The sequence below is a fragment of the Artemia sp. Qi Xiang Cuo genome, chromosome 19 (genome assembly GCF_049724085.1).
Source record: "Artemia sp. Qi Xiang Cuo chromosome 19, ASM4972408v1, whole genome shotgun sequence".
NCBI classification, from domain to species: Eukaryota; Metazoa; Arthropoda; class Branchiopoda; order Anostraca; family Artemiidae; genus Artemia; species Artemia sp. Qi Xiang Cuo.
Window position 1 is genome coordinate 8,557,472 of NC_142812.1, and position 9,961 is coordinate 8,567,432.

General features: G+C 35.6%; 1 long non-coding RNA gene across 1 annotated transcript in view; it reads left to right on the forward strand.

The window, feature by feature from the left end:
* Window positions 1-9,262, forward strand: part of LOC148940463 (uncharacterized) — a 60,330-nt gene extending 51,068 nt beyond the window's left edge. The window contains exon 2 of the long non-coding RNA XR_016143333.1: window positions 6,586-9,262. This is a non-coding gene — a long non-coding RNA (uncharacterized LOC148940463). The remainder of the gene's footprint in view (window positions 1-6,585) is intronic.
* Window positions 9,263-9,961: the final 699 nt, after the last annotated feature.

A 9,961-nucleotide genomic window follows, 5' to 3' on the forward strand; every position in this document is an offset into this window, starting at 1 on the left:
AATTGAATGTGCTTGGGGAAATGATGGCCGGGGGAGGGGCAGGCGAGTTGCCCTCCAATCACTTTCGACTATTAGCCCTTTAATTAAAGGGCACTAGCCCTTTAATTTCCAATCGAATAAGCCTGTTTTGAAGTTTCTACGACAACGCCTTCTATAAAAACCTTATATGCCCCTAGAGCATAACTTAAAACCCTTGCCCTGAGGGTTGTGGGGGAGTGTCCTCCTCAAAAATATATTTTCAATCTGGAATTCAATTACGCTGAACAAAAATGTCTATCTCAAAATTTTGATTGTATGTGTTTGGGGGAATGATGGGCGTAGGGGGAGGGGCTAGTTCCCCGCCAATCACTTTCGACTATTAAAAAGGGCACTATCCCTTTGAATTTCACATCGAATGAGCGTTTTTGAAGTTTCTACTACAACGTCTTCTATAAAAACCGTATATGCCCCCAGGGCATATCTTAAAACCCTTGCCCTGAAGGTTCTGGGGGAGTGTCCTCCTCAAAAACGTATTTTCTATGTGGAAATCAACTACGCTGAACAAAATGGTTCTCTCAAAATTTTTATTGGATGTGTTTGGGGAAATGATGGGCGTGGGGGGGCTAGGTGCACGCCAATCACTTTAGACTATTAGAAAGGGCAATAGCCCTTTAATTTCCAATCGAATGAGCCTTTTTTGAAGTTTCTACGACAACGCCTTCTATAAAAACCTTTTATGCCCCCAGGGTATAACTTAAAACCCTTGCTCTGAGGGTGTTGGAGGAGTGTCCTCCTCAAAAATATTATTTCTATCTGGAAATCAACTACGCTGAACAAAATGGCTGTTTCAAAATTTTGATTGGATGTGTTTGGGGGAATAATGGGCGTGGGGGGGGGGGCTAGTTGCCCTCTAACCACTTTCGACTATTAAAAAGGGCACTAGCTTTTTGAATTTCCAATCGAAGGAGCCTTTTTTGAAGTTTCTATGACAACGCCATCTATAAAAATCTTATATGCCCCCAGGGTATAACTTAAAACCCTTGCCCTGAGGGTTGTGGGCGAGTGTCTTCCTCAAAAATATATTTTCTATGTGGAAATCCACTACACTGAACAAAATGGCTATCTCAAAATTTTGATTGGATGTGTTTGGGGAAATGATGGGCGTGGGGAGGGGGGGCTAGTTACACTCCGATCACTTTCGACTATTAAAAAGGGCACTAGCCCTTTAATTTCCAATCGAATGAGCCTTTTTTGAAGTTTCTATGACAACACCATCTATAAAAATCTTATATGCCCACAGGGCATAACTTAAAACCCTTGCCCTGAGGGTTGTGGGGGAATGTCCTCCTCAAAAACATATTTTCTATGTGGATATCAACTATGCTTAACAAAATAGCTGTCTCAAACTTTTGATTGGATGTGTATGGGGAAATGATGGACCTGGGGGGGGGGCTTGTTGACCCCCGATTATTTTCGATTATTAAAAAGGGCACTTGAACTCTGGATTTCCAATCGAATGAGCCCCCTTTGAAGTTTCTACGACGACCCCTTCTGTATGAAGTGCCTATGGAAAAAACAAAATAAATAAATAATAATAATAAAATATTGGAGCCGTATGGCCTTTACTATAGGCAACGCTACAGCGTTGCCTCTGATAGCTTCAATTGAAAGAATTAATTGGTGACGAATGGTGGGAGGGAGGGGTTTACATAGTGAAAAAGAGTATATATTGAAACAAAATATAAAGATATTTTTTTTTTTGGGGGGGGGGGGTATACCCTGTATTTGAATATATTGGAGGGGGTGGGGGACTACAAAAAAATGATTTTATTTGGAAAAACCTAAGAAAATTTACTAAACAGGACTCACATTATATATCTGTGGAGCTAAAACTTCTAAATTCACAGTGTTCGTTTTTTGCTCCATAGTGTCGTGAAACGATATGTTACTTTAACCACAAAGCATGTTCATTATAAACAAAATCTCAAGGTTGAATTGCGATGTAAGAGAAACCTTACGTAAATCCACTGGCCTAGAAATAAGTGTAAATGATCCTGTCCCGTTAGACGCTCTTATCTGACAATGATGTTAACTCCCGTCTGTATCCAATGGGCTTAGAAACATCAAACAAGTTGACCAAAAAACAGAACAGAACTAATAAACAACATCAAACCATATAACCATATACGCTCTTATCTGGCAATACTGTAAGCTTCTGGTTGTATCCATGAGGCTTAGACACATCAAACAAGTTGACCAACAAACAGAACAGGACTAAGAAACAACATTAAACCATATAACCATAGTCGCTCTTATCTGGCAATGATGTAAACTTCTGTCTGTATTCAATAGGCATTGAAACATCAAAAAAGTTGACCAACAAACAGAACAGAACTATGAAACAACATCATACCATATAACCAACAAACAATATAACCATCAAACCATATAACCATCAACAAACAGAACCATGAAACAATATCAAACCATCAAACAATACAACCATCAACAAACAGAACCATCAAACCATTTAACCATCAAACAGGTCTAGAAAGAGGTGTGGTCTTGTTCTTACAGGGATTCTAGGCATCTGATTGGTCTAGAAATAACACTTTTACCAAGGACATTAAATCTCTTCTATATCTATATATGGACTCCCGTCAGAATTCAATAATAGGTTCCTACTGACATCCCCCTCAACATATCGTAGAAGTTTTATCAATAACGCCAAAAACCAATTACATATATTTTGGAAATAAGTTTGATTTAAAATTGGTCAGGAAGTGATGTGATTCAGTTAAGGGCATTGCTTTTCCTATTCATATTTGTAGGTTCTTCAAAAATGTTTACTTTGAAGCAACAGGTTTGGTCTTTTCACTGATCAGCGGATAAAAAAAATCACTGATGAACTGAACAAAAATAAGTTATAATCCATTAGGATTCCCAACTGGCAACCCTTGCATATCAGTGTTGAATCTTACTCATTCTGCCAGTGAGAATAAATAATAAACATCTTAAAACAAATATACATATCTCTACAGAACTGCAATATATTTGCACTCTAATTATTCAAGCTCCAGATTCCCAAAAAACTTGTTTTGAAGATTTTTAAATTTGGAAATTTAGAGTCTTATGACAGGCAAGGGATTTTCGCACATACAAATGATAGACGTAAGGTCGTACTACAGAATTGCTTTCCTTAGTCAAGGTAACCTGAGCCATTGACTATTTACGGCATAAAAACGTCATGGCCTTGCTGTAAAATGCCATAGGATGGCACCCTCCTATTTAATTACTCTGTTAACAAAAACATTTTATAAGTTTGCTCGTTTTTGTTTTGCATTAAATGTTGTTGTTTTTTTCATCGCTAGGAAGTATGTGCGCTCTGATGGTTAAATATCTAATCGTACTGGTACATACTAAATAAACTAATGGAGATTGATTTATTTAATTTTACTCATCAACCTTAATTAACTTCACTAAAGCTAACATAGCCAGACAGGAGCCATTGACCCTGTGATGGCTAAATATTCAACTGGTCCAAGGACTTGTATGTATTATCCTTTCCGAGAAAATTAATCAAGCACTGATATATTTATTTTACTTATTGATTTGGGTACTTGCCAATTAGCTGGAACCCACGCAAGAAGTTAAGTTTGGTTAATACTAATGAAAAAAAACAAAATATGATGAAAATATAATAGTATAGAAACAAATCTGGGCTATATATTTGCATATTAGGGGGTGGGGGTGAAGCATAGCATATATTAAATACTTAACTTAACCTAACCTTGGTACCTTTTTCCCCCTAAACCCCAAAAACAATAGTTTAAATATTGCAAACGCAATGACAAAGGCAATCCAATTCTCTATTGAAAGAAACCCGTTTGACTAGTTTCTTAAACATCTTCTCTATACAATATATCGCGTGGGTTCCAGCTAATTGACAAGTACCTTGATTTGTGATTTGGAAGGAGTAGAAATAAAATACACTGTAAACGTCAACCAAAAATTAAATTCACTAAATAAACGTAGCTTATCGGCTTATTTTAGGCAGTGGTGGATCCTGTACTTTATTGACTAATTGCTTTGTCTTATTATTTAGTCAATTAGGCAATTGACTAATTGCTTTGTCTTATTATTTAGTCGATTGACTAATTGCTTTGTCTTATTAATTAGTCAATTGACTAATTGCTTTGTCTTATTTTGTTAGCAGGCTTGGAAGCTAAGTTTTTTTTTCTCAATAAGTTTATATTTATCTAAGAAAAGATTACATCCAAGACAAGGGGACGATATCCTTTCTGGATCTGCAACCCATGAGATGGAACTAATTTGAACAAAGGTGTGAATCAGTTCTATAAAAGTGCAAAAGTTTGTTCACTGCCTGTAAACAAATCCAGGAAGTACTCGACTGCTCATCATACTTATATTAATAAGCCCAATTAGGTTTGTAAACTTGACATCATAATCGTGACAACCATCAACATTTCTTCTCTCTCGTTTATTGCTACCATTATTGCAAAAAAAAATGTAAGAGATAAAACGTAAGAGAAAAAAAACGCAAGAGAAAAAAACGTAAGAGATAACCATAGCGCAGATGAGTTATCCGAGTCACGTCCATTTGTTGAATGGTAATACCTTTTTAGAAAAAAAAACATGGGTAATCCACTTTTAAAAGGAATCTACACCTGGCCACTGTGGCGAGAGTTTACCCAACGTGGCGCAAAGTCCACAATGCATGGTGTGACGAAGCACAGTGAAATGGAAGTGGTGAACCACTTCCATTAAACGATGGCTCCACCACGTGGCTACACGTGGTGCAAGTGATACTCCGATATGTAAACCAGGTTGTGGAGAGCGGGTAGACAAATCAATTTTGTCTTTGAAAGATTCTTATCTGTTGTTCGATCCAACCACCCGCCGAACTGGTAAATATGTGATTGCAGCATAACATATTTTGCTGACTGTAGTTGGTCAAATAAGTACCAACAGCTTAAACGAGATTTGTCTTGCTTTTTCAAAGTAACAGCCTGCTAGAGTCAATTTCCATCCAACTAATTGGCCTGTTTGAATCTTTTTACTCTTTCCTTTTAACTGTTTCTGTAATCGTCTTCCTAACATTGTGCTTATCGTGAAAATCCATCCTTAAAATAATGAAGAAAGATATTGAAGATATAAAGCCAAGAGACAATAGGAGAAACAATATTTTTATTTTAAATATGAATACTATAAATAGATAAATATTTATTGCAATAGAAATCCACAAAGCTATGGCAACAAACAAATAATACCCTAATACATTTAAACAACATTTACGAAGTAAAATAGAAAGAAACGAACCATACACATTCAAATATACTTCAAGCTCACACGCCACTCCCCCCTACTCTTCCTCTCTCTTAAAAATTTTACACTAGTAAATACGGCTTGACAGTAAACTCGGAATTTTGTCATATTTTCTGTAGAAATCTTGGCTTTTTTATTTTTTGGAAAATTACTTTAATGAAGAAAACTATAGAAAGAAATTAGGCAAATATAAAATACGAACAGAGTGGTAGATATTATTGACCGATAATCACAGTGAGTCTGTATTACCTAATAAATATAGATAAAACATAAACATCTTACAGTACAAAAGCAAACATATACAGTTCATTACTTATAAGTAATAATTACAAATTATTTAAAAAATTATTGTTTTCCAGATGCAATTATAATTGTATATTTGTATTTCAGAGTTTTTGATAGCTGAGTGAGCCTTGTAGGCAAGATTTCTTTACAGGAGAGAATTTTATTGCATTGAACTTGCTATTGTAATTATTTTTTTACTAACATTAGGATGGAGATGGTCATATGGAAATATAGGAAAGACGGAAATAAGATAAGATAAGATAAGTTTTATTCTTCATTAAATACACATATAATATTACATGTTATTAATCCCTCAAAGGCTCATTGGCCTGTACAAAGAGGGACGACATATGAATTACATACTCAGAGATAAAAAAAAAAATTTAAAATGATCACTTACTCACATATGAAGGAGAAGAAAAGAAATAAGTTCAATCTATCTTGGCTCGACGGATTCATCTCCTTCATAAAATAATCACTGTTTTTCTTTATCCCCGTTCCTCAACTACTCTCAAGGGAAAATATTATGAACTGGAAGCCCGCCCCTGTCGTTTTAGGAAATAAGTACATGTTTTAGCATTGGCTAAGGGATGTATATTTTCGGACGGTAACGGTATTTAGAATAAATAATATATATGAAGTATAATTTGTGTTCAGCAATTTCAGTAATACATAAATAGTGACAAATGACACTTTAAAAGTATTTCCTTAACCCTAGAATGATTTTCGGTTTGCATTTTTTGGCGAAACTGAATTTTTCATCCTGGGTATTCTATTGCATTTAATAAACTGTTATACTCAAGGAACCTGACCTCGCTTCCTTTGACGACCTGACCTCGTCAAAAAAAGCTGGATTAATATGTTGTTTTTTTTGCATACAGCCGTGATTCTTAACTCTTCGTCCTTAAGAATTTCTCAGAAATTCTAAGTTTGGACTATCTAAATAATATTTATAATCATAATATTTATTTGCAGATCTTTACAATTATACTTGCTTGCGCCCTCGAATCGTCGTTTGGCTATCAGTTGTCAAATTGCTTCAAGTCCCCAAACTGCAGAAACTACTTTAGAGGGTATAAAGGTAATCGTGGATTGAGACCAATTACAGCACCCATACCATCATATCGATTGTACCTATACCCATTTAACAAAAACGACCGACGCTTTGAAACTCAGTTTTATCAGAGCTCCAACGAATATATGAAATTTCCTACGGATTTTTACCCAGCCTACCGTGATTCCGTTCTCTTCCCTGAATCAGCTGCTTGAAATGAGTTACGTAAGTGGTGGCCAGAAAAAGGTGGCAACGTGGCGACTGAAAAATTAACTTTTATGTGAAGTCGAAGTTTTTGTTTCTACAATGTTGTATTGATCTGTCTACTACTCGCTACAAGCCTTAATATATTGCTTATATAGATTAAAGCTTCGCTGTAGATGTTTCAAGGACACCCCACAGATATTCCCCTTACTACCCCCATACTGCAAATACTACCCCTTTACCTTAGTGGCTATTAAATATGCTGAGATGGACAATTTTGATTGCACATGTAGATTCCTGGCCTTCCCAAAATCCATCTAGTCCGGGGATTCCAATTGGAAGTGGGGTTCAGTGGAGGAGCAATTGCACCCCGCACACCTTTAAAACCTAGTTTGTTTGGTATTTTCACTGAAGAAATATAAAAAAACGGCCCCTCCCTAAATTTTGAAATCTTCATTATAAGAAATTAAGGAAATTCCTTGGCCCCACCCCAAATCAATTTTTGAGAGCTTGTACCTCTGATCCATCCCTCATTGATTTGACATTTGTTGTTTTGAAATCAGTCCTCATTGTTTTGACATTTTGACAATTGTTTTGACATTGTTTTGTCCCTGTGAAGAGCCTAAGCGAGAATAAGCTTTTTTTATACGAAGATTTAAGCTGATTCTAGAAAATAAGGGAAAGCACTGATGTGCCGCTAGTTTTTTTTTTTTTTTTTTTACGCAAAGAGAGCTACAATATAAAGGGAAATTTATTTATGTCTTAAAAGCTGTTTTCAACATTTGTGTGGTTGCCACTCATGGTTGCCACCCCTAGTGATTTGTCACTATTTTTAGTGATCTTTTATATTGCCTTAACAAAAAATCACTAAATTTGCACATGAATCGCTATATTATTGCAGGAAATCACTAAATCAACCAAACATCACTATACTGAAATATATAAAGCACATAAGTTGAAAGTTATTAAAACTATTGTTAAATAATTACAGTTCGGCTGGGATGCTTAGAAATGGAGGCTTTCCCTGGCTATGCACCTCCAAGTTTTATTTGTGTTATGGTTAACGGCGATATTTGAAAAAAAAATCAGATATGTTTTACCCGCTAAGGCAGAAAAAAAGATAGATTTCTTTTCCTTAATTCCATGGAAAACAGGGTGCTCTAATATCATTGGCTTACAACTGCAATTTTTTTGTAGGTGAATCAAATTGTTTCTTATTTCTGGAGATACAAAATTACCCTGCCTTTTCAAAAGTTGATTAATTTTTAAATCGTCTGCGTTAAAAGAACGAAAAGTTAAATTCTACCAGGTTGGTTTTCCAGAGGGAAATTTAAAGCCAATTTTAAGTGACCAAGTCTTGGAGACTTTGGAAAAGTCTTTGGAAAGAGTTTTTGGATAAGTCTTTGGAAAGAGTTTTTGGAAAAGTCTTTGGAAAGTTACACTAGTAAAAGCGACTAAACGTCTTTGAGTTTTTGGAAAAGTCTTTGGAAATGTTGTCTCAGTAAAGTGACCAAAACTCTTTGAGTCACAAGGCTTTTTGCAAATGGTCCCTCTATTTCTTTCTGGTGCTACCGTAGACGTTTTCACGAGTTCACATCCATACCAAAATCAGATATAGACGATCATGGTGCATGTGACAGGTACTGCTACTGATAGTACTGATGATACAGGTACTGATATCCGACACAATGAATAGCAAATTATAGTAAATCGCAACAAAATAAAAAAATTGAATACCATGTTTAGATTATTTGAATTTCTTACTTGCTTAGAACTTCCAGTATTCGAGGCAAGAGGGGGCTAAAAATTTAAAAGTAGCTTAACTGCATGGTAAGATAAAAACGGTTTTTAAAGCATAAAAATCTTGATATTTCGAGGGGGACACTGGCTATAAACTTCAATGGCTTGGTCACGTCCTCCGGTCGCACATTTTGTCCATATAATTAATTATTGTTTACTAAGTAACATTAACTGCTTAATTCTACACAATATTGTTAACTAAAAAACATAAATTTACTAGATAAGTTTTTTAATTAATTGTTTACTAAATAACTGTTTACTATTTATTCCACAAATGGATTGCTGGGCCAATCTAACATTTGGACGTTGTATGTGGCTTTGAAGTAGCGAATTTGATTGCCTAAGTAATAATGGATCAAACTAATTACAAAAGTAATAATTCCTCATTTATTTCAATTACATTCATTATTTTTGTAGATCTGTAAATGGCATTTTGCTGCTTGCCGAGGAATTTTGCTTTGCTCGCCAAAAAAATGTGTACACGTAAAACGCTTGTCTGTAATTATAATTTCTATTTGTTTATAAAAGTCAATGTTTCTCTTGTATACACATTTTTGTGCTTTTTATTTCTCAATAAAAATTTGTAAAAGCCTGGTTTACTAGACATACTCCCGCCATTTACCCGTGCCCCAGCCGTTTAAACATTTGCCTATCAATTACTTGGACTATCTGTCTTGGCTTTTCTCTGTCTACAATTAGTCATGTCTTGATACAACCTATACAATCTACTGCAAATTACTTGATAACTTCAATTCAAAATCAACGATGGTCATAGTGGCAGGCTTTTATCCCCCCCCCCTGGCGAATACCCCCCCAGAAAATACCCCCCCCGTGGAAAATAGCCCCCTAAAAATCCCCCCCCCCTAAAAAAATACCCCCACTGGAAAATACCCCCCGCGGAAAATATTCCCCCCCCCCCAAAAAAAAAATACCCCCGTAGAGAATAAGGCTTTCCAAATTTGAGAATTTTATTTGAGTTTTATTTTTTTAATTTCCGTAGGGGGGATGGGATTTTGGTACTTGCGTATTATGCGCCACTCACTCAAGTTTAATGTGTGTAAAATTCGAGAACACACCGGTTTTTTTGTTAGTTTCTTCGTTACTTTAGAAATAAATTTGCGCTATAGTTTTGCACATTAGGGGGGGGGGTAGGCATAACGAGTCTGCAAGCAAAATGCGTTTGGTACAATTATTCTGCATATTAGATAGATAGACTAATAAGTGTATTTTAAAGCCAAATATACGGCCATGAACACAGTAAAATAGCATAAGTGAATATAATGGATGGGGGTT